This window comes from Eurytemora carolleeae, unplaced genomic scaffold (genome assembly GCF_000591075.1).
Source record: "Eurytemora carolleeae unplaced genomic scaffold, Eaff_2.0 scaffold1412, whole genome shotgun sequence".
In the NCBI taxonomy this organism is placed as follows: domain Eukaryota; kingdom Metazoa; phylum Arthropoda; class Copepoda; order Calanoida; family Temoridae; genus Eurytemora; species Eurytemora carolleeae.
Window position 1 is genome coordinate 76,170 of NW_019397297.1, and position 6,714 is coordinate 82,883.

The following is a 6,714-nucleotide window of genomic DNA, read 5'->3' on the forward strand; positions in this document are numbered from 1 at the left end:
CTCAGACCCCCCCCTGGAAAAAGTATCAAAACTAATTATGCAGGGGGGGTGCTATGGTTCTCAGACCCCCCCCTGGAAAAAGTATCAAAACTAATTAGGGGGGGGGGGTGCTATGGTTCTCAGACCCCCCCCCCTGGAAAAAGAGTTAACTTGCCTAAGCAATTGAGTCTTTCCCACAAACTCTGATTTTCTAATTTCTACATCTTTGAAACCAATATCGCATACTTTACATATTTCAAACTATTAGTCCTGATAGATCAAATGATCTTATTTTGAATTATCAAAGGTTTTCACCATCAGGTTGCAATGATATAAGAATTACAAAATTTAAGTTTGTGACAAAGACTCAATTCCTTTGTATTTTACAGCTAAAATAAATGAAAAACTTTAAAACATGTTAGAATTGTCAATATATACGATTTGGTGTCATTTTACATAAAAATAGATATCAATGACCAATATGTTGTTTGTAAGTTAACTTGATGTAAAGATTTAAAAAAAAAAATATACTTAAATGCATTCTTATCTCAATATTGTCAAAGAATGGCTGAGTTCATAGTTTCATATCCTATACAGGTTTATGTAAATATATTAGACGTGTCTGCTTTAAATCATTGCTTCAAGACTGCAAATTCAACAATCATTTTAAAATATCAATTTTAAATTTTTATCGGGTATTTGACCAGAAGAACTTTTCTTATCAGATTTCATGCAAATCGGTCCCATTTGATGATGGGGAGGATTTATCATGGGTGGGATTGATAAAGAAAAGCAGTTGGAAAAATGGCGAAGGGGTTTAATCGTTGAAAAGATGGATTTTTTAAAACGTCCTCCATCCAGTGATTGACATCCAAAAAGTAGAAGAAAGTAGACACTACCAAGAACATGTCAAAATATTAGTTTTTTTAAATACCATTCCTGCAAAAGAACTGGATGTAACGTCATGTATTTACGCTGTGATTTTCAAGAAATGCAAGACAGTTTAAATCATTATAATTGCAACATGTGTAATGGAAATTTTGTGGGTCACGTGATCACTTTGAACTTTGAAATTGCACGCGGAATTCAATCGTAAACTTTGCAAAATTTTGCCGCTTTTAGACAAACCTCATGCCGACCCATGATTAACCCATTTAACTGCAATCGCTTAAATATTATTTTACTTAATGGGATATTTAATTTGAAATACACTTTGCGTTGTAAAATGTTTGTGAAAATTTCACAATGAATGGAAATTTCAAAAATCTTTATGGACTTCGCTTTAACGTAAAAGTTATTTTTTTTTCTATCTTTAACATTTTTGAGATTGAAGATCCTAATTCAGAAAATTAATAAATTGGAATCAAATTACCCAAAAACAAAAACTTACAAGAGTTCGAACCAAAACTAAATGTGTTTTTGTGCCTCCGCTCCCCGGCCCCCTCTAGGTCATATTACGTTGATAATAGTTCCTAGAACCCAAGAGTATATATATATTTGAGAATATATAATGATAATTAAACCAAAAAATTATGGTCAGTGAGTCCAGTATTTCTACACTGACAGACTCCTCAATATTGCAGCTAGGACAGGTTTAAGTTTACCCAAATAAAATAAACTCACAAAAAGTATTTATCAATTTTTAAAAAGTGGCCTTTTGACTTTTAAAGAGGAATTGGGACTGTACTTAAGTTTGTGTCAATTATTTTTGCTTAAAGGGAGTATCCGGCAATGTAAGATAGTTGAACTGAGTATGCAGTGTTGTGGAAAACTTCTTTCAGATTGATTTGAGACATATTAAACTTTTTAAAGATCTGTAAATCCTGAGTTTAAGCGCAAATTTGACGTTCAAAACTCCTAAATTGGGGGTGGATACGCTTTCAGAATTAGTTTTTTAAAATTATTAAATAACGACGACATAAAATGTAAAAAAATTCTACAATAAACTACAGACGTCATGCATAGGAACATGTTGAGAAAATAAAAATTAATATTATCATCGAAAATAAGTAATCTTGTTCAACTATTAGTTTCTATTAACTCATTATTCTGGTTTCTGATTTCACAAAGATTTTCGCAGATTTGCTAGAATTATTATTGAAAAGACGACATTTGAAGAATTTGAAGAAATCTGCAAATAAATTCAAAGAAGATAAGAAATTCAATATAATAATGAAAACGAAATAATCGATTTTAGCATTGATTTATTGACAAATTTCTTTTGAGAAATATGTTCCTAACTATCTAATTAGATGGCTGTATAATTTTTACTTTATTTTTCTCTGTCGTTATTTAATAATTTTAAAAAACTAATTCTGAAAACGTATCCACCCCCAAAGTAGGAGTTTTGAACGTCAAATTTGCGCTCAAACTCAGGATTTACAGATCTTTAAAAAGTTTAATATGTCTCAAATGAATCCTAAAGAAGTTTTCCACAACACTGCATACTCAGTTCAACTACCTTACATAGCCGGTCACTCCCTTTAACAGCTCCCAGGTCCACAGAGTTCATAAGAGTGCTACGTAAAGTTGCTCATGATTTATCCTACAGGGGAGTAGCGAAACATAGAATGTAAAAAGTGTGGATTCTTATCTCTCCTACTAGAAAACAAGAAAAATGGAAACTCAAAAAGTATAATCCCCTGATAGGTATACAAGCCATGCCCAATGATGCCGGTTTTTTACTTGGCCAGCTGTGAGGACTGCTGAGAAAGATTCCACTTGATGGGGCTTCAAGGCTTACAACCCTCCATTTTGTATAAGTAGTGCAGTTATTGGTTTCCTAAAAATACTGCTTAGTCGGAAAGACTTTAACATGAAGGAAAGCAGGGATCTTCACCTGAAATCCCTCATACCCTTCCTCCTCTAAACCTTCTTATCTCTATCCATCCTGCTCCACAAATCAATGTCACAAGAACTATTTGGTGAGGCCTGAAAACGTGAAAACAAGAAAGAAGAAAAAAAGAAAAATGAATAGGAAAAATTGGAAGGGAAATTTCTGATGATAAGCTCTACACTATCAATATATTCCGTTGGCAAATGGAGACAAACGTTAGAGATGGGGTTAGGTGATGTTGCCCCCCCCCCCCCCCATTTATTTCAGCCTGAAAGAAAATACTTCAGAAATATGTGTTTCTTTGGAGCTGAATCAACAAGTTGAATTCAGTTGCTGACACATCTAATGTGTGTACAGTAAAAAAGGAACAGAGGCACCTTGCAGCATGGAAAAACTGCAAGGATGTCGGAAAAAATTTTTTTTTTTTAAATTAGCCAAAATATGATTTAAATATGTACAAACAAGAAGAAAATGAAGAACAAGAAATATAGAAAAGTTGAAATATTTACATCTGATATCATATAATATACTATTTAAATTTTAAAAGATTTAAATAATACCCTGAAATCCTGGTTCAACTGTAACTAGTCTGTATGTTTATATACCCTGAGAACCTGGTCCAACTGGAACTAGTTTGTATGGTTATGTAACCTGAAAACCTGGTTCAACTGTAACTAGTTTGTATGGTTATATAAACTGAAAACCTGGTGTAACTGTAACTAGTTTGTATAGTTATATACCCTGAAAACCTGGTTCAACTGTAACTGGGTTTGTAAGGTTATATAACCTGAAAACCTGGTCTAATTGTAACTAGTTTTATTATTAGTTACCCTGAAAACCTGGTGTAACTGTAACTAGTTTGTATGGTTATATAACCTGAAAATCTGGGTCAACTGAAACTAGTTTGTATGGTTAGGTATCCTGAAAACTTGGTTCAACTGGAACTAGTTTGTATGATTATATAACCTGAAAACCTGGTGTAACTGTAACTAGTTTGTATGGTTATATAACCTGAAAATCTGGTTCTACTGAAACTAGTTTGTATGGTTAGGTATCCTGAAAACCTGGTTCAACTGGAACTAGTTTGTATGATTATATAACCTGAAAACCTGGTTCAACTGTAACTAGTTTGTATGGTTATATACGCTGAAAACCTGGTTCAACTGTAACTAGTTTGTATTGTTATATACGCTGAAAACCTAGTTCAACTGTAACTAGTTTGTATGGTTATATACGCTGAAAACCTGGTTCAAATGTATTTAATATGCTGCATGCATAATATGTTTAGTGCCAGGGGGCACTCTGCAACCAATAATAACAACAGTAATTTGCTAAATCATTTCTCAAGAAGTCATGAAACTTGAACAACTTAAGCATCTTCATTGTATTGAAATTTGGTTGAAATAATTGTCAGCTGTCTGAAAATAATATAAATTCTTAAAACATGCGGTGACAAACTGCAGTGCTCGGCCCCTTATTGGAAAACAATTCTCTTTCTAAAACCAAATTATTGCTAGTTGATTACATATGATTATTGATTTTTTCATTCTGTTACTTTTTAATTCTGAAATGTTTTCTCCAATATTTCATGATTGAAAATTAGTATTTTCTAACATAAAATATTTTTTATAAAATGTTTTCCAGCTAAGTCAATCACAAGATTAAATTTATTGCGACTCAATACTTAGGCACATACAGGGATAATGAGAAAACGACTTTTAGAATTAAGTTTTAAGTCCATGAGCATGAGACACATTAACTTTTCAGGTTAACCAGGCTCATTTCACTAAATTAGTATTTTTAAGATTCCAGGAGAAACTATTTGCTTTATCAAATCCACTGAAGTAGTGTTATAATGTCATCCATCAATTAACCATTGTTTCCTTATTTATCATTGTATGAAAAAAAGTGCAGATCACCTTATATAAAATTTTTAAAGAGTTTAAGATAATCTATAAAAACAAAAACATTAAAAAGCATTTGTATAAATACATTAATTTCTTTAAAGTGTGATCAAAAAAGAGCGTGACAGGACTCGAACCTGCAATCTTCGGCTCCGGAAACCGACGCCTTATCCATAAGGCCACACGCTCTTAGACAGAAATATGGTATTGCAACATATTTTGAGAAGAAAAAATTGCGTTTTACTTTAAAATATTAGAGGTTGCGTGAATTTGACGCCAAAACCTTCATAATCACGCAACCTCTACAGATCTTTGATAGCTAGGCTAAACGGTTTTAGTTCAGTGGGAAACCGTGCATAGTTATTGGTTCGGTTTTAATATTAAAAGATATTTTTTGAGATTTAAATCATATTTCTAAAAAAAAATATTTTTAAAGGGCCTGTTTACCTTAAAGTCAGAACTTTTGTGTTGTGAATTTCGGGATCAACCATTGAAATCCATTTTAAGCTGATTAATTTATGTCCTCTTCGATATCCCGTGATATTTATACCCTATCAGCCCTAAAAGGTTTCCAGGGCTGTATAATGCCTTATTGGGCCCCCCCANAATTCTAGCATATTGAATATTGATAAAACTTACAATTTTTCTGTTAAATATCAAATCATTAACAGTTAAGGAAAATGATTAAATTAACTTTTCCCGAAAAATCATTTTAATTTTAAAAAATCTAGAACTTTTGTTATCTGGATTCGATCCAGATTATATTCCCAAATATTGATGGTGATTAAGGTATTATACCCATGTTTCAGCTTAAAATTCAAACTGATTCAGTTGTGTATTTTGGCTTAATGTCATATTTTAATTTTAGTTCAATAGTTTGTGAATTTTGAAAATACCTTATTTCCGTAAATTTATTATAGTTTTTAAACTGAAGTGCTGTAAGGCGATGTTGTATAATAAGTTTGGTATATTCTCGAAACTAGATACGCTCCAATATATATGGAAAATATTGTCTCCTAAGATAGATAGACAAAAACCTATTGTGACATCACTCATTAAAGAGGCAAGAGTGATGTCATTTTAAGTTTTTATCTCTCTATCTTAGGAGATGACATTTTCCGTACATTGGAGCACATCGAGAGTAACCTAGCATATTATACAACCTTGCTGTGAACTCATTTTATTTTAATATTATTAATATTTAATAAACCAATTAAAGAAAACGCAATTCTGTTTGTACACAATTTATTTTGAATTTTTATGTGTAATCAAATCATATACACAAACAACCGATTTTGTGCATTTACTCAAGATTTACTAATTTTTTACATTTAAAACACTTGTGTTTGATCATTGAAAGCCAGTACTTTGAAAAAGTTCTCAAATAAGCTTTTTAATAGAAAGTTATTCTAAAACGATTAACTATAATATAACTTATATATCGACACGATTGTCTTTCATTCTTCATCTTAAAAAAATTGTGTATTTTGTAACAATTAAATTTCTGAAATTGTACCCTAGACATATTTGATTAAATACAAGATCAGTTTCAATTTCAAATAACAGATACACATTACTAGATCAACAGCAGAATTTCTTATCTAAACAAAGGCAAAGCAATCATTCTCCTTTCAATTGGCTTTCATCGCTTATCTTAATGTCAGTTTTCTAAAATACAAAATCTCTAATTTTGTATTTTTATGATGGGAAGCTTTACAATACAATTGATACAGATTTACAATTTCTTTCCATGTATTAAATAAACAAATAAAAAACTTAAGCCACCTGGAATTGATCCAGTATCTTATACCCTGCTATATGAGCAGTGATTCTTTTATACCTCTGACTCAGCTTATCTTTAACCCTATCTCCGCTAGGGTACTTGAAAACCAGGATACGCTGGGGGGGGGTCAATTTGACCCCCCCCCTCTAAATCCCATGTTTTATGTCCAAATATGACAAATGATACATCATTAGAAAGCTCTTGTGCTCTAC